Source organism: Lissotriton vulgaris, chromosome 7, assembly GCF_964263255.1.
Source record: "Lissotriton vulgaris chromosome 7, aLisVul1.2, whole genome shotgun sequence".
NCBI classification, from domain to species: Eukaryota; Metazoa; Chordata; class Amphibia; order Caudata; family Salamandridae; genus Lissotriton; species Lissotriton vulgaris.
Window position 1 is genome coordinate 1,524,182,477 of NC_141695.1, and position 18,632 is coordinate 1,524,201,108.

At 47.0% G+C, this 18,632-nt stretch overlaps 1 protein-coding gene and 1 pseudogene across 2 annotated transcripts in view; one reads left to right on the forward strand and one right to left on the reverse strand.

Moving 5' to 3' along the window:
- Positions 1-18,632, forward strand: part of LOC147705924 (B-lymphocyte antigen CD19-like) — a 911,795-nt gene that overhangs the window by 556,169 nt on the left and 336,994 nt on the right. The gene's annotated exons all lie outside the window — the stretch shown is intronic.
- On the reverse strand, positions 11,449-14,644 carry LOC147705929 (guanine nucleotide-binding protein G(I)/G(S)/G(O) subunit gamma-5-like; annotated as a pseudogene).

Here is an 18,632-nt window from a genome sequence, read left to right on the forward strand (position 1 = left end):
GAGATGGTCCCAGGAAAACTGGTACCCTGTAGCACAAAGAATGTCAGCACATGGGTGACCAGAAATGAGAAAAGGATAGAGGCTCTCAGGGATACTGGAGCCAGTGTGACCTCAGTCCGGTGTCACCTGGTCTCTGAGGAGCAGGTAGTTCCCAGGGCATTCCACCAAGTAGTTGCTGTAGACAACTCAGAGCACCAGTGTATGGTGGCATAGGTTCCCTTTAAATGGGGGGTCTCAGGTCCCTTGAGAGTGGTTGTGAGCCCTACCATGTCTGCAGATTGTCTGCTAGGTAACAACCTGGAGCAGTCCTTGGGGAAGGATGTTGAGCTCAGATCTCACTTGGAGATGCTTGGATTGCCAGAGTGGCATGCGTGTCCACTCGGTCAATGGAGGCCAGAAAGGGTGATCAGAAGGACCTGGAGCCCTGAACAGTGGCCCAGGTCCCTGCCAAAAGAAAGGGCAGGGGGCGAGGTAAACTGGCCCCTGAGGTTCCCTCAAACCGGGAGGAGGCGGACCTTGAGAGGTCACGCCGGTACCTACAGGGGAGCAGGTAGCTGAAGTGGGTGACATCTCTTAGCTGACCCATTGGCAGCAAGAAGGTGGTCCCATTGGGAAGAATTCTGCAGCCAGTAGAAACAGTGGTCTTCTCCGGAGGGTTTGTGGTGGTAGGCTGCAGACCAGGCAGCTGGTGGTCAGTCTGGATCACATTGGATCTACTGGGAGAATAAGCTCCTGTATATCGAGACTAAGGTCGCTAAGCCTGGGTCAGCCCGTGCGCTGGTGGTATCTTAGCACTTCAGGACCTTCCTACTTGGTCCGTCGTACCTTTGGCAGGACATTTAGGGTAGGACAAGACCTTTGACAGGCTTGTCACCCACTTCTTCTGGCCCCAAATGTGAAGGCAGTCTGATGGTCATTTCAGGTCTTGAGAAACTTGCCAGGCAAGTGGTAATAGTGGGAGGAAGGTTAGAGCTCCTCTCCAACATTTTTCAGTTGTTGAAACCCCTTTTGAAAGGGTAGGGGTGGACATTGTGGGGCCACTGGATCCCAAGACAGCCATGGGCAACAGGTACATCCTGGTCTTGGTGGACCATGCTACCTGGTACCGGGATGGCGCCGGTGGTGGGCTGGGCATTAATGGGGATCTTTTCCCACATAGGTTTCCCCAGAGAGGTGGTTTCTGGCCATGGGATGAATTTCATATCAAAGTATATGACATCCCTTTGGAAGGAGTGTGGTGTAACCTACAAGTTCACCACTCCTTACCACCCACAAGGTAACGGTTGGGTGGAGAAATTCAACCAAACCTTGAAGGGCATGATTAAGGGTGTAACAGAACCCATGAGGCATAAGTGGGACATCCTCTCGCCATGCCTTCTCTTTGCATACAGAGAGGTGCCTCAGAAGTCTCTTGGGTTCAGTCCCTTTGAGCTCCTCTATGGTCGCCCTGTGAGAGGACCTCTGAGTTTTGTGAAGGAAGGCTGGAAGGCAGCTCCCATTAAAACTACCTAGGATGTGTTTAGCTACATGCTGGCCTTCAGAAACCAAACTGCCTGCTTCAGGAAACTCGCTCAGGCAAACCTGGAAGCAAGCCATGAAAAAATGAAAAAGTGGTATGACCAGAATGCCACTCTGGTAGAATTTCAAGCTAGGAAAAAAGTGCGGGTCATGGCTCCAGTGGAAACTTGTGCCTTGCAGGACAAGTAGACTGAGCCTTTGGAGGAGGTGGAGTGCAAAAGTAATGTCACCTACCAGGTGAATTTGCAGACTCCCAGGAACCCTTTGAGCGTCCTCCACATGAACCACCTCAAGCCCCACTTTGAGAGGTCCGAAGTGAGCATGCTCTTGGCGCCAGATGATGGGGTGGAAGAGGAGAATGACCCTCTCCCTGACCTCCTGTAAAACAAGGAACATGATGGGTCAGTGGAAGGTGTGATCCTCTCCCCTACACTGACCCCAGAGCAGCAGAGTGACTGTCACCAGTTGTTAGGACAGTGTGCCCTACTGTTCTCTCTGATCCCAAGTGTTACTCACTGGTGTACCCATGGTGTGGACACTGGTGACAGCCCTACTGTAAAACACAAGATTTACAGGTTGACTGACCATGTCAGGGCCAGCATCAAAGAGGAGGTCTCTAAGATGTTAGGGGTGATCAAGCCCTCCAACAGTCCTTGGGCCTGCCCAGTGGTCTTGGTCCTAAAGGCTGCTGCGACCGGTGCCACTCCAGAACTGCGGTTTGGTATGGACTACCGTGGGCTCACTGCTGTCACCAGGACTGACACACACCTCATCCCCAAAGCTGATGAGCTCATTTATCGGTTGGGAGCTGCCAGGTTCCTCAGCATGTTTGATTTGACGTCTAGATACTGGCAGATTGCCTTAACTGATGGGTTCAAGCAGAGGTCAGCATTCCCAACCACAGAAGTACATTACCAGTTCAAGGGGATGCTCTGTGGGTTGAAGAATGACTCTGCCACCTTTCAGAGGTTGGTCAACCAGGTATTGGCTGGACTGGAGGATTTCAGTGCTGCGTAGCTGGATGACATTGCAGTGTTCATTTCCATCTGGGAAGAACTCTTGCAGCACCTCGGTGAAGTGTTGAGGGGTATGCAGAGGGCAGGCCTCACAATCAAGGCCAGTAAGTGCCAGATCGGGAAGGGTTCTGTGGTTTACTTGGGACACCAGGTAGGAAGCCGCCAGTTAGTGCCCCTACAGCCCAAGATTGACACCATGCTGGCTTGGGAACCCCTCAAGACCCAGACAGAGTTGAGAGCCTTTTTAGGTCTCACCGGCTACTACAGGAGATTTGTTAAGGACTATGGCACCATTGTTGCCCCCTTAACAGAGTTGACTTCCAGGAAGTAGCTTAGGAAGGTGATCTAGACTGAATCCTGTCAGAAAGCTTTTGATGCCCTGAAGGCCGCCATGTGCACGGCGCCCATGCTCAAGGCACCCAACCTCTCCAAGAAATTTGTTGTACCGACCGATGCTTCAGAGCATGGTGAGGGAGCGGTGCTCTCACAACTGAATGAAAAGGACCTAGAACAGCCTGTAGTCTTCCTTAGTAGGAGAGTACTTCTCAGGGAACAGAGGTGTAGCTTTTGGTGTGGTCTGGGCACTGAAGAAGCTGAAACCCTACCTGTTTGGGACTCACTTCCCAGTTCGGACAGACCACAGGTCCCTCAGATGGTTGATGCAAATGAGGGGTCAGAACCCAAAACTGTTGAGGTGGTCCATCTCACTACAGGGAATGGACTTTAGGTAGAACACCTCCCTGGCACAGAACACGCCAATGCAGATGGTCTGTCCAGGTTCTTCCACCTTAGAGAAGAGAACTCCCAGGAGGTTGGGTAGTTCTCCCTACTTTCAGATGAAGTGGACATGGGTTAGACTTGCCATCTGTTGGCATGGTTCCCATTACTTTCTGCTTTCTGACCTCCCCGTTTTAATTCAGTTTTTTGCTGGTTTAGTGCCTCTGTGCACTTTCTCACTGCTGTTCAGTGTTAAAGTGCAAGTGCTCCTGTTGTAAATTGTTGTTATGTATTGGTGTTTCCATGATCGGCTGATTTGATTTACGAGTCAGTCCCTAGTACAGTGCACTGTGTGTGCCCAGGGCCTGTAAATCAAATGCTGCTAGTGGGCTTGCAGCACTGATTGTGCCACCCACACAAGCAGCCTGTAAATGTAACTGGCCTGCCATTTCAGAGCCTGTGTGCAGTCTGGTACAGCCATGTAAGGTAGGCCAAAAGTACCCCTGTGGGCAGGGCGCAGTGTATGTGAAAGGTAGGATATGCGGCATGTCTTGATAGTGAATTACTGCCAATTTTTGTTTTTTTTACTATTGCAAGTCTACCTGTTCCAATAGCGCAGAAGGGGGAGTTTGTTTATAACATCTCATAAATATAACTACTCCCGGGAACAAGGTAGAAAAATACATTTAGTATTCCTGAACCCAGAATCTAAAGATGCATCTTTTAGTTTTTTTTTTTTAAACATATTTTATTATTTAAATTACGTTGGCAGTGTAATGGCACTGTGCAGTCAATAGCAACATAAACATCACACACCGCATTATTTACAAATTCCACCCTATCGTGCAAGCTCACATGCTATAAAACGATATATCATTTCTTCAATACAATCATAATAAATCAACTTACATTCGAGCAATATCATGCTTCACGGTTATGAAATACCTTGAATATGTAACAAAACTTCTCTTAAACCAAAATAATCCCACCCCCTCCCCCCTTCACCAGTGTGTATCGCATTGAACACAATATCTACAGCGTGTCTCTGGATGTAATGTAAAACCAATGTTTCCCATAATAGGCGTGTAATGGGCCTCCTGGAACTATACTGTCCTACTTTGGGTCCTCCTCAGACTGTTGGTCAGCCAAAGCGTGTACCAATACCTCCCATACTCTCGCTGAGTTCATCGCCTTCTCATTGTTCAGGCGTTGTGCCTGTTGGAATCTAATAACCCCCTCGCTACTGGCCCATTTATTCAACTCAGCCCTCCATCTCTTGCTGTTGGGACCCTCCTTCGATTTCCAATGCATTGTTATTTCTCTTTTTGCCTGCAGCAACCCCATGTCTACAAACATACTTGTCACCTTTGTCTTGGATGTATGAGGGAACCAATGTAGTATGCATGTCGCCATATCAAAAACTAGTTGGCGCTCAGTGATTGCGTTCAATAGGCCTCCCACTTCGTCCCAATAATCTCCCAGCTTCGGGCATTCCCACAACATGTGTTCTAATTCTACTCCCTCACCCACACATCTTGGGCATGCCGCATTGTTAACTTTAAAATACTTCTGGATCTTACCCTGTGTTAAATAAGCTCTGTGTATGATAAAGAAATGCACCAATTGAAATCTTGCATTCCTGGGGCCTTTCCAAGCCCTGCGCAAAATCTGTCCCCATGCAGTCTACGGTATGGGCTTCCCAATTCCTGCCTCCCATTTTAGTCGTAGGGCGTCTAGCGGAGCCAATTCCTCATTCAGCATTCTTGATTAAAAGCAAGATAACTGCTTTAAACGTCCCTGCCGCCATCACTACATACTGACATGCCATTGTTGTTTTGGGTTCTACCAATCCCTGCTTCCAATGTTTCCTAATTGCATATACCAGGGCAGTGTACATCAGAAATCCACCCCCTGGTAGGTCATATCTCTCCTGTAATGCTGTATACGTCAGTAATACACTTTCCTCATATAAATCTCAGAGTACCTGGATCCCTGCTTGCTCCCACTCCATCAAGGAGGACCAATCTCCACCGTGAGGTAACACTGTAATCATCCCCAGTGGAATTTCAGGTGCATATGGATGCAGCACACACTCTCTACGCTAGCTGCGATTCCAGCACAGTCTCAACGTTTTCTCCTCTAATGCGAGATCTCTAAGGTTGAGCTTCTGCTGTAAAATTATAAAGGATAGGATGTGCCTCGGAATTCTTCCACCCCTCAAGTTGTCCGGACCCCTAAACTCCATGGCTACTGCTTGCGTCAAGACCTGAAGTTGAGCTACCAAGTAGTACAGTTCCAGGTCCGGGACAGCCAGCCCGCCCTCTGCCTTCGGCCTCATGAGTGTTGTTTGGGCTACTCTCCACCTGCCAGATCCCCAGAGGAAACCCACAATTTCAGTAACTTAAACATAGAGCTCAGTATCCAGATGGGCAATGTTTGAAAAAAGTACAGCAGCCTAGTCAGTGCTACCTTCTTTAGCACAGCAACCCGTCCCATCACTGACAGCGGTAGCGTACTCCAAAATGCCATTCTACCTTTCAGCGCACGCATCGCCCGATATTCCCTTCCAGAACATCCGTGGCCTCATGATAGATATGCACACCAAGGTAGGCCAAACATGTCGGCTCCCAGCGCACGTTACGCAGTACCATAGGCTTTGGCCCTCCTGATTTCACCGGAAACAGGCATGTCTTAACCCAGTTTACCTTTAAACCGGAGATGTCACCAAACTCTGATAGCAAGCCTGCTGCTCCCTTCAAGGCTCTTTCTGCATCTGCCAGAAACATCAGCAAGTCGTCCGCATATAGTGAGATGTACTGCTGTTCCCCTCTGAACCCCAGGCCCTCACAGCATTGTCCCAACCTAGCTCTATCGCTGCTAAAGGTTCTATTGCTAGAGCAAATAATAACGGAGAGAGTGGGCAGCCCTCCCTTGTTCCACAGGATACTCGATAGCGGGGAGAAATTAACGCCCCCACTTTAACCCTAGCCACTGTGGAGGTGTACAACACCTTAGTCCAACCCACAAAAGCTTCTCCCAAACCAAAACACCCCATTGTCCTATACAAGTACGTCCATTCCAGACTATCAAAGGCCTTCTCTATGTCCACTGAAAGTACTGTGGCCATAGGCGAGCCAAGCCGGTCCTCTCCCATAAGTCTCAGCAACCTCCGCACGTTCGTGGCTGTGTTCCTAGTTGGGATAAAACCCGCCTGGTCCCCATAAACCAAACCCGTCACGTGCTGTAGGAGGCGAGATGCTAAAATCCGGCTCAATATCTTATAATGAGTTGACAACATTGATAATGGTCGGTAAGAGGCTGTGTCGGTACCCTCCCGCCCAGGTTTTAGCAATGGGACAATTAGGGCTTCTCTCATCGTCATAGTGAGGTGGCCCAGTTCACGCGCCTCCCCATAGACCTCCAATATTCTTGGAGCCAGCAAATCTACATACTGTGAATAAAATTCTATCGGCAACCCGTCCACCCCGGGGTCTTATTGCGGGCAATCTGTTTAATTGGGCCCTAATTTCCAGCATTGTTATAACTCAGCCCAAGCATTTTGCCTGTTCCTCCTCCAGCTGCGGGAGGGGCATGCTCTCCATGAAGGCATCAATCTCCGACTCCCCCGTCACCTGTGTGCTCTCATACAGTGCTTCGTAATATTCCAAAATCCGGTCCATAATCTCTCACTGAGTGTATATGGTGCTACCATCCTGCTCCTTCAATGCCGTGATTGGGGACCCCCATTGTGTGGGATTAGCCAACCATGCTAGCAGCGTTCCCACCTTGTCCCTTTCGGCATGGGCTCTCGTACATAGTTTTTATAGTCAAAGCACTGCCTCCTTCGCCTCCCTTCCCTCTGCTTGTACTTCTAGATGTTCAGGTCGTGCGCGTTCAGCCGACCGCAACCTGCTTTCTGCCCTGTCTACGTCCTGCAGCAACACCTTCCGTACTCCTACATGCTTGCTGATGCAGAGCCCTCTGATCACCACATTAAAGGCATCCCACTCTGTTGCCCTAGTAGAAGCTGTCCCCGCATTTTCATTAAAATAATGCTTTATCCCCTCTCCAACCTCTCTTTGGAAAAGAAGGTCATTTAGCGCTTCAGGGCGCAATCTCCAAGTGGGGACCTCGGATTTTACCACCATCCAGTGCATAGTAATCAGCAACGGGTTGTGGTCGGACAATGTCCTAGTCAAATATTCAGAGTGGGTCACGGAAGGCACTTTTGACAGTGAGCATAAGATTGCGTCAAGTCCAACATGGAGTTCGTGCATTGATGAGAAATAGGAGTAGTCCTGGTCTCGCGGGTGGTGGATTCACCATATGTCCACCAAATTCCACCTGGTTTGCCAATCCAGTCTATATTTGGCCAACCTACGAACAGGGGAATCTGGCAGGAGGTGGGTGCGACCTGTCTCTGTTCTTATAATGCAACAGGCAGGCCACCACTGGGCGGGGGGCGTCCCAGCTGCGGTGGCTTCGCAGCCACCCTGTGCGCTCGTTCCAAGGTATAAAAAGGCAATAATCCCTCAGCGGCCACCACTGGCCTCAACCAATTCTCCAGGTATTGCACCATGTTTGATCCCTCCACTTTTTCAGGCAGGCCCACTACGTGAATGTTATTGCGTCGATTTCTACTTTCGGCGTCCTCAGCCCGTTTCTCCAGCACCAGGATCCGTTCCAATGCGTCGGTCATTTTGTTCTCCAGCACCGTTTGGGCTAGCGTCACGTCCTTCAGTGTTCACTCTACTTGTTTCACTCTATCTGCAAGTTTAGCGTGATCCGCTCTGTGGAGGCCAAGTCCCGTCGCCACTTGCGCTATATCCTGTTGCAGGGCTGTGCGTGAGTCCTCTATAGCCGCCAATATTCAATCAACCTGCTGTTGCATCTTAGGGTCCTGGGGCACCTCCAGGCTAACCAACTCGGCCCTGGACGATGCCTCACTCGCTGGTAAATGGTGCGCCCCATCTTTCTTTTCTTTTGTTTTCCCCGTGTTCATGTCCTCCAGTATGTGGCCAAGTGTTTGTATGTACCCCCTTGGTGTCCCGACCTCTTAAATTATGCCAGCCTCCAATTTCGCCTCAGTCAAGATCAAGAGTTTTGCTTACCAGGAGGGCCCCAGCATGCAGGGCACCACAGGCCGCCAGTGGTGTCAATTCAGGATCACCGTCCCAGCCAGGGGCCCCCCTCGCGTTTCTGAGGGCTATCACGAGCTCAAAGCTCGACTGTATGTCTCCAACGCTAGGGCTGCCTCAATGATATCTGGCACCCGTTCCTCCCTAGGCCGTCTTGCCCGTAGGTCAAATCAGCCGCCACAGTCCTCCTTCTCTCCTCACAGCCTGCCTGCTTATCCGTGAACAGTTTCAGAGGCCATTGTCCCAGGGTTTTCGGTGAATGCACTCGCATTCATTCACAGTGGGGCCGCCAAGTTTGTCCATGGCAGGCCTTTCGTTACAGCCCTCCAACTGTCTCCCTGCGCACGCTCTCGCCGCCGCCACAGCTCGCAGGCCGCGGCCGTCCCCGGCGTCCCACGCCCACCTCCGCGGCCCGGAACTCTGGGTCAAGCCCCCCCTACTCACCGCGGCTGTACCGTCAGCGCCGCTGCTCCCCGCCAATCCGTCCCTCCAGGGATCCGAGGTCTCAGGGAGCTCGTTTCCGGCCCGTGTCTCTTCCCTTGTTGCAGACCGCACTCGCTCGGGGCATCCACAGAGCAGGATGGTGTGGCTAGTGGACCCTCCCCACCAAGCCGTCCCACAGCCTCGCGGCCTCTCAGGGTCCCACAGCTCAGCCCCAGGGATCCGGTGTGTCAGGGCTCTTGTTTCTGGCCATAGCTCCTCCACAGTCGCAGGCAGCACTTGCTCGGGGAATCCGCAATACAGGATGGTGCGATTCACGGATCATCCGAGCCCAGTCCTGAGACAGTCCGAAATCGGGCTTTCGGTTCGACACTCCTGCTGCTTCTCCGATGAATGGGCCACATAGGTGATGATTCCGACCATCCTCCGTCCCGGGCTCGAATTTCAGTCGGCCCGCGTCGCCGCCATTTTGGGCCTCTCTGCCGCGACAACCCCGGGTGGAGAACTGCAGAAACTCCCTATTTACTTCGGGTTTGTCCTCCGGGCAGCACCAGTCCTTGTCCGCGCCACTTCAGGGTTGTTCGGTGCCGTCGGGTGGGTCACAGAGCCACTTTAAACAGGATTTTTACGGGGATCTTTGCGGAGCTCGGCGCTCACGCAGCCTGCTCCATCGGCTTCCAAGCCACGCCCCTCAAGATGCATCTTTTAGTAAAGGTAATTTTAACATTCTGTGTTTGAAAATACAACTTTTAGAAAGTAGATATTTTGTTTCTTAGCCCTCCAGTGTGCCTCTGCTGGGTTTGTGGATTGACTGTCTGGCTTTGGGATGACAGGGGCTGTGGCGGAGCAGTGGCTCCAGAGAGTCTAGATGGGTCAGGGATGGGCTGAATATACTTCAGCTGCATTTAGAGTAGGGGAAGGGGATTTCCTTTCAGCTGAATGTGCCTGGTCTGCCTCTAACAAAGCTGTCTCCACCTCCTGCCATGAAGCTGCACCAGAGAGGACATAACTGGTTCTGGCTAGGCACAGACACTCTCTGCCTTCATAGAACAAAGGATTTTGAGCTTTAAAAAGTGGGACCCAAACCCCTAAACTTCAGAACTCTTTTAGAACCAAGAAGACAGCCAAGAAGAAGAGCTGGAGAAACTGTGAGGAGGGACTACCGCTTTGCAGTGTGCTTTGCTGTGTTGGCCTGCAGTGTCTGCTTCTCTCTTGGGCAGTGAAAGGACTGGACTGAAATTTCTGCAATTTCTTTTTGTGAGTTTCTCCAAGGGCTTGAGGTAGAGCTTGCCCCCTGTTCTTAAAGTCTCAGGAACAGCAAAGAATTCAAGTTATTCTGCCATCAGCACTTGGGACTATGTGTTTTGTGCTGCAATGGAAGAAAAAGCAACCTGACGCTGTCTACGATGCCTCTGCTGACTCTGTGTCCTGAAAGCACCGCAGAGGGCACCGCCACAATACAGCACTGCAACCCTGGTCTTACCAATGATGCAACCTGATGCTGCCACCAAGCCGCTGCTTGCACTGTGACCTGTGGGCACTGCACTCCGTACCACCTAGCTTCACCCTAGTATCCCAGACGATGCCACTCCACGCGGACATTGATGCACGCTACTTCCACTGTGGTTTGAGGGTACCGCACGTAAGTTCCACCACACACCAACCTCATCCTGAACCACAGCCTTTGCCTACCGAGGCCAGCACCATCGACTCCATTTTGTCAGCCGACGACAGCACTTCAGCAATGACAATGCCGTTGCCTGCACTGTGACCTGCCAGCACTGCAACGAGCACTGCATCATTACGCACCACAGCCATGGTCTCACCGACGCTGCTGGACGGCCGTCACCATGCCGCTGCCTGCAACGCGTCCTGAGGGCACTGCATGTCGCACCGCTGTACTTCGCACAGCAGCACCCGATGCCTGCCGTTGCCGGCGCTCCGCATGTAGTTTGATCTGCAACGCGTGTGACTCCAAAGGCCAACAACTCCTGCAATGACATACAGAACTGACACCTGAAGACGCTGTGTTTTCACAGCCCCACGAGAGGTCGCCGATGCCCTGCATTTCTAAAGTTACTGTTTTGCGGGTCTTCCCGACACCATAGCTGGCTGCGACGCCGCAGTCAGCCAATACTGTTTTAATTTGTTGTTCACAACGCCGTGATAGCCCCAGATGGAGCTATTGACTTCAAGGAACTTTATTTCAAGTCTATTTTGATTACTGAAGATTTCAAAGAATTGTATAGTGGATGTTTAACATTTTTGGTCTTGCCTTAAGTACATAGAAATATATGATATTTTTCTGTTTTTTTTCATTTCTTTTTTTTAAACCAAATATTTTATTGTGGCTTTCAAATACCAGTGTATAAAACAGTCCCTTGTGTAATAAGGAAACAGTATTGCAAACACCACACAATTCACTGAAAAGGGAGAGGTAGATGTAAAACAGTCACAAGTTATCAGATGAACTTGGCACATCATTTCAATGCTGAGCATCTGTACAGGTTTCAAACCTGGCCACCCCTTGAAAAGTCACCATTTGTGATGGCACGTCAGCAGATATGAATATTAGTAAACCGAGACAACTGATAAAAAGAAGAAAGTATTTCTCCAAGTTATAAAAATGAACACACTTTTAGAGGCCTGAAAGGATTTTGTACTAGAAGAGACTCCAGTCAGCAAGGGATTGTGTGGGGCAATCTGAAGGCAGAGAAAATATAGAAAGTCCCTAAGCACAGAGATCATAAATTCTCAAACTAACAAAAAAAGGAGAAATTAATTTGTGCCATACTATTAGATAACCCACTGTGTAGTCTAGACAGATCAGAGAAACAACTGGTTTGCTTTTTATACCAAGGTATTTGTTTTACATTGTACAGTACACATTAAAAATAATTTAATAAACATTTAAAAAATCCAAGTTAAAATCAGCTATTAAATTTCATGGCATAAAAAACATTACATTATACAGGTTTACAATGTTCAAAAAGGAAATTTGTCGACGCAGCGTTTCGGTGATTATTTAAAAACTCTTACACTTTCTTCAGGACAGTTTCTAGACAGTAAAAAACACAGAATTACTCATATAACCAGGTCTCATTTTTTTCATTTTTTAGCAAACAATCCATAAAGTTTTTACACAAGTGGTCAGTAGGCAGATTCTAAGTACAATTATCTTCTATAACATTTCAGTATAAATTCAGAATTTTCATCTGAAAGGAACCAAATTTATTTATACAGTCTACAAATTAATATCACAAAAGTATATCAATGACAAATCATATATATCAAACCAGTAGAACACAAGAGGCTCCTAATCGCCCGATTATTAAAACAACAGTTTAGGGAAATCTATAGTCTGTCTATTTGTTATCCAGATTGCGACTATAGCGATTATAAGGATAGAAAGTTATTTGTCGTATTAACAGTTACTATAATATTTTTATCACTTAGGGATTACTTATGTATTTAAATGTCAATTCCCTGTTAGGTTATCTACACAGATTACATACCTCAAAAAGTGAATACTTTAGGAGATTTTCTTAGACAAGACTGAAGGGGTAGATTTGATGATGAGCCCTTCATTAGACGTGCGCTAGAATCTGCTACTCACATCTAGAATATTCTGGTCGTACTAAAACATAGAGGTGTACACCAATTACAATTCTATAATGTAAAGTACACAGTACTCAGTATCATTAGAACAGGAAAAAATAAAGATCTACCTCAGATTGTGGTTATGATTTCTCTATTCATCCAGGGGAGCCACCGTTCTTTGTGGGTAGATTCTGAATAAAATCTAATTGATGATAATAAAACTAGAGTTGTGGCTTTTCCATTTTGGTTTATAACTATCACTTTGCATATGAACCTAACATGCTCAGAGAGTTACTTACCAATAATAAATCAAACAATGGTGTCTGTCGTCGCAGCCCTCAATAGTATACTGCTTATCTTGACGGCATATAGTACTTCTTAATTGTACTCTTAGGATCTGATTGGTAATGTATATCCAATCTACAACAGAAGCCAAAATATTATGCTAATAATCTGTTTGTAAAGCTGCTATGCCATTTGTTAATACTGCATTGTCTTTAACGTTTCATTATGAACGGTTGTGAAAGAATACTCTATTTAGTTTGTCTTATTTTCTTATATTCTTTGATCGTAACCCTCACTTATAGTGAGCTAATATAGTTTGCTTTGTATTAGACAAAATCATCGAAACGTGAACATGCCCAATGTTCTATACTCATTATGTGACTTTATTAATCGACTGTGTTTTCTATGAGCACCCGATGACATTTTGAATGTGAGTAATATAAATTAAGTGGCCACAAGTGCTCCATGTTTACCGCGGCAACTTTCAGGCACCAACTAGCACCTCTTGACTAGTTCCGTTCAAGTTGTTATCGCGGGGCATGTGGGAATAGCGTGTTAAAGCGATTACCAAGTTTAAATTTTGTATCACATAGCAGCTTTGTTAGCCTTCTCTCATTCTCGCCGCCTATTTTACGCAGTGCATAAGCTTACCGTAGCATTGATTGACGGCCTCCCTGCTCCCTCTGGCATGAAATTGACATTACGCCGTGTTCTATGCTTTCGGCGTTTAAATAGAACGCGAACCACGATTCGACTAGGTCCCGCTCACATGACAAGAACATGTGACGGAACCATAGCAAATCATGGTTACTCTTTGAGTACATGGTGGAAACAGTGTCCGGTCTGGAGTTGTCTTCGATTTTCTTCAAATTGGCTCGAACTTTATAGATTTAAGCATTTCCTAAATCCAATGCCATACGGTATTTTCTGCATGGTTTATCCTCATTCTGGGATATTTAAAATCTAGTATAAAGACATTACTTACTACTGGACAATAGTACTTTGGAACCAATTCCAATGTGTATTAAACTGCCTACAAATGAACAACATACATAAATTGACCAGTGGCAACGGTCTTCAAGCATTTATATCTCTTTTTTTAATTTTTATAAAAATAGTTATTATTCTGATATTTTAAAGAACATTCAGTCTAAAAAATAAAAAAGAAAAGAATAAAAGAAAAAAGGGGGGAAATTAAGGTCAAAGATACATGGTCCTCATATTTTCACGTAACCAATGTCTTATTAGAGATAAATAATTCACTCATACGGTAGATATTACTTATCACAGCAAAATCCCCATTAAGGGAATATTTCCACAGAAAAAACTGTGGGATTCAGATTGAGGAATACCAGATTGTATGGTTAAACGATTCGTTCCCAATCCTCTTTGCTGTTAAGGCCATTCCTAACCGTGTTGAGGCGTGACATGTAGAATTTCTGTCATTTTTTCCTTTTGGTGTTAATATCCCCGCCTCAGCTATTAATCTCGGTCACCTCCAAATCATCACTCGTGTGTCCTGCCTCGCTCCAATGTTCAATAAGGGGAGCCCCTTTCTTCAAATTCCTAATGGCAGATCTATGTTCGTTCATCCTTACACGTACTTCTCTTGAGGTCTCACCTATGTATGCAAAATTGCATGGCCATTTAATCAAATAGATTACATTTTTAGTACAGCAGTTCATGAAGCTCTTAATTTTGATTGAAATATTATTATGTGAAATGCAGTTGCCTTTGATAATATTCTGACAATTCTGGCAACTGCTGCATGCAAATGTACCTGTTGGTAAAGGTTCTGAAGGCAGAACTGCTTCAAGTCGGCAGCAGCTTGAGAAACCTTCACACGATTTAGGCTGGCCTCCAGTCGCAGATGATGCACCAACTTTTTCATGGTCGTAACGTTTGAAGCCCCTGACATTTCTGCGCTGGCAGAACTTCTGCGGCTAACGCTGGTGTGGTGTCCTTTTGCAGTGTCTTCACTGTATTACTATTGGTTATGTACAAATGCTTTACACACTGCCTCGAAGATAAGCCTGACTGTTCGTGCCAAGTTACCATGGGGGTGAGATGGGTTATTATAGGAGTTTAACTCCTTTATCCTCACTAGATGGAAGGGTCCCTACTTGGACAATGGTGCAAACCCTTGCCAACTAGAGACCCCATTTCTAACATGGAGCCATCTCAAATTGAATGCTTCCAAAACAGACCCAGCTGTCTTCAGATCTTTCCACAATATCCAGTTTCCTAAATTTCCCAAGGTGTCTTGAATAAGCCTTATCCACAAACATTTGCCAGAACCTGAAAGCCTCAAAATCTCCTCCAGCCCCTCATGGTATGTTATAAGCCCAAAGACTCAACCAATAAAGGATTGGCCTCAGACCTTTCCCTTCAGAAACTGGCAGGATGCTAATATCTAGCCTAAGGGGGAGTCGAGGGGTATTAACAGGAAGGTCTGTCAACTGGCACAGGAATCAGTTTTCTACTAGAGTTGGGACTGTTGCATCCTTGTGTCCCCAAAGCTCCACCCCATAAAGGGCAGCCCCCATAGCCGGATGTTTATAGATTTGCAGTACCAGTGAAATATGACGAAATTGTGAACTGCTCTGCACTTTTATCAAACGTCCACTTTGTTGTTCAAGTTTTAGTCTGCACCTGTCAATATGCCATTGCCAATTCAGTTGCTCATTGAGAATCAGTTCTAGATACTCGAAAGAGTGCACACGCTTGAGTGTGGAATATTTGATCCTTTGGTTTATCTTGTCATAGGACAGGGATTAAGGACTGTGTATTTTACCTTTCAGATGTTAATTTCCAATCCCCTCTAAGTGCAAAAAATATCAAAGCTATCTAGAACATTCTGAAACCCCATGGGCGATTTGGATATTAGTAGCGTGTCGTCCGCATACATCAGGCTGGAACCTTAATGCCTGCAATCTTAGTGGAATCACATCCCACCCTTTCAGATGTCAATCAAATCATTAAAATAAATTGTAAAGAGGGTGGGGGCTAAAACGCAGCCTGCCTTACCCCTCTTGTAACATTGAAATGGCTTGTCAACTCACCTAGTTGACCACACCTAACCTTGGCATAGTTATACTCATGGAGTCTTATGATGTTGGCCTGTAAATATTTAGGGACACCAATATCAGCCATCACTTGGCAAAGCTTGAGTCACTGGACTAGGTCGAATACTGACTGCAGGTCTACCAACCCGACAAACTCCAGCCTTACAGAACCACCACCTTCCAAAAAAAGCATTTGTAGGCAAAAGACATGGTCAAGTGTACTTTTACTGTCTCTAAAACCAGCCTGTAGGGGGTAAACACTTCCTCAGTGTCTAACCAATCTTGAAGCCTTCCTAGAAGGATTCTACTGAATAACTTCAGTGTACTGTGAATGAGGCTAATAGGCCTGTAATTTGACTGCATTAAAAAGAACTGTGAAATAAGGACCCCAAACCTCCATCTCGCTGAGATAAAGATCTCCCGGGATTTTGTCAGGACCTGGTGCCTTATTGGAAACAATCTTCAAATTTACAGATCTAACTTCTGGCAGCGTGATACTGGGTGGCTCCTCTCTTTCAAACCCACTACAAAGTCACAATTGGAAGCTGCCACAGAGGAACTATCCTCTTCAATTACAGAATATAAACTGAAAAAATCTGTAACTAAGTCAACAGCAGGGGCGTTAGTCTCCACAGCATGAAAACCCACTGCTGAACCTGTAGATACCAAGTTCCAGAAAGTTAGCTGATCCCCCTTTCGTACTGCCTCCAGAAGCCCTTCCCACTTTGCTTCCTCCCAATCCCTTTTGGCTTGGCATTTGCAGCCAGATTCATCAATCTCCCGTTTTGCGAGGCCCTAATAGCGAATTATAGCGATTCGCTATTAAGGACTCGCAAAACGGGATTCATGTAGGATTAGCAAAATTTATTGCGATTCCTACTGATTCCTTATTTGCGATTAGCAAATTGCTAATCGCAAATAAGGAAAAACTCCCCATTCATTCCTATGGGCCAAAAGGCCCATAGGAATGAATGGGGAGTATTCCTTATTTGCGATTAGCAATTTGCTAATCGCAAATAAGATTGCGATTTGAAGGGTGCCAGGGGTGTCCAAAGGACACCCTGTAGCACCCCTCAAATGCACATTTGAACAGGTGTTGCGCACACACATGTCTAGAGGACATGTGTGTGTGTAACATGCAAAAGTAAAAAATGCACAAAAGTGCTTTTTACTCGTTTTTCGCAATTTACCACGAAGTCAGATTTCGTGGTAAATTGTGACCAAATATTGCGAATTCGCAATTTCAATTAGGGTGATGAATTGCATTTAAGGAATCTCTATTAGAGATTCCTTAAATCCAATTCCTCGCAAATATGCGATTTCGCAAATAGCGATTTTTGCATTTGGGATGATGAATCCCAAATGCAAAAATCGCACTCGCAAACGGCCAGATTCTCAGAATCTGCCCATTTGCGAGCGCTATTCCGGTTGATGAATATGGCTGATAGTTTTTTTTCAGAAAACCCCTTTTAGTTTGAGTCTCCAACCTATCTTGTTGCTTAATAGCTTTCATCAAGGCAGCCCTGGTCCGTCTAAATAAGACCTGTTTGCTCTGTCTACCGTGTGTTGGGACAGAGGCATTCCTGACCTGCATTGACTCTGCCTTTCTCCTTTTTGCAACCTCCAATCTCCTGTCACTCTTCGCCGGACCCGCTCCGCGGGTCCCGCTTCACGGAGAAAGCGAGCGTGGGCTGTGTTGGCTCAACGGGGCTGGGAGCGTGAAGGGCAGGGACTCCATTGACCAGGAGTCCCTGCAAGGCCAATTGGACACACCTGGCCCGCTCTCCCCGGTAGCCACGCCCCCAACGTACACGTTCATAAACTGACTCGGACTCGCGCACACGGGACGCGCGAGGTACGAGGTGCGGAGCGAAGCCCGGGCAAAGGGCGGGCCGTTTGAGGCCGTTCGAGGACCGGAGAGACCGGGGCTGGGCCACCACCCCGGTCGGTTAACCCACACAAGGAACGGAGTAACCAGCTATTGCAATGTGCACCAGAGAAACCAGGAGTAAATCTTCCATGGCTGCGGCTGGAGCCGTTAAAGGTACCATTGACAAATATTTTGTTAAAGCTGGATCACTTTTGATAGAGGAAATTGAAGTACTCGAGAGACGAATTTCCCAGGAAATAGATTGGGTAAGGAGATCATCGATGGGCCCAATGGCCCAAGCCAGAACTCCTGATGGAAGGCTAGAAGCCACGAACTGTGAACTGGGGGATCGGGGGGAAAATCATTCACCTACCCAATCATCCACTAACCCAGACCTTACAATTGAGGCCCCAAGTGATCTTGAGGATATGAGTCTAATGACTCTGCCCACAGGCCAAATATCCCAAATTCCACCTGAAACCCCGCTTCCAATTCTCGAACTTAACACAGTTGTAGGCAATACTAGTGAGAATATCTCTGACCTAACAAGGGGTGATAGGGAAGGTGCTATTCAAAAAAGGAAGAAGGGGGGTCATAATAAGGGAGAAAGAAATACAAAAAGCCCCAAACTAAATCCTCCCAGGGAAAATGGCGTTCCAGGCAGTATCACCTATGCCAATCCGGATAAGGTCAGTGTATTGGTTTCGCCACCAGTCACTATTCCCATGTTCATACCACCTGGTTCTAACAACATCTCCACGGAAAATTCTAGTGACGATATTACACTGGCAGATATAGGCACACTTTTTAGGTCCCTTTTGAGTCCCCTCGAGGCTCGTCTGATTAAGATCGAAGCCAGGCTGGTTAACATCGAAAAATCTACAGTCCAGCTAGCAGATTCCCAGAAACTCGAATTGAAAGGAGCTAAAGGGGACACGGACGCAAAGCCTAAAAGGGGAATCGAGTCCACAACAACACTGAA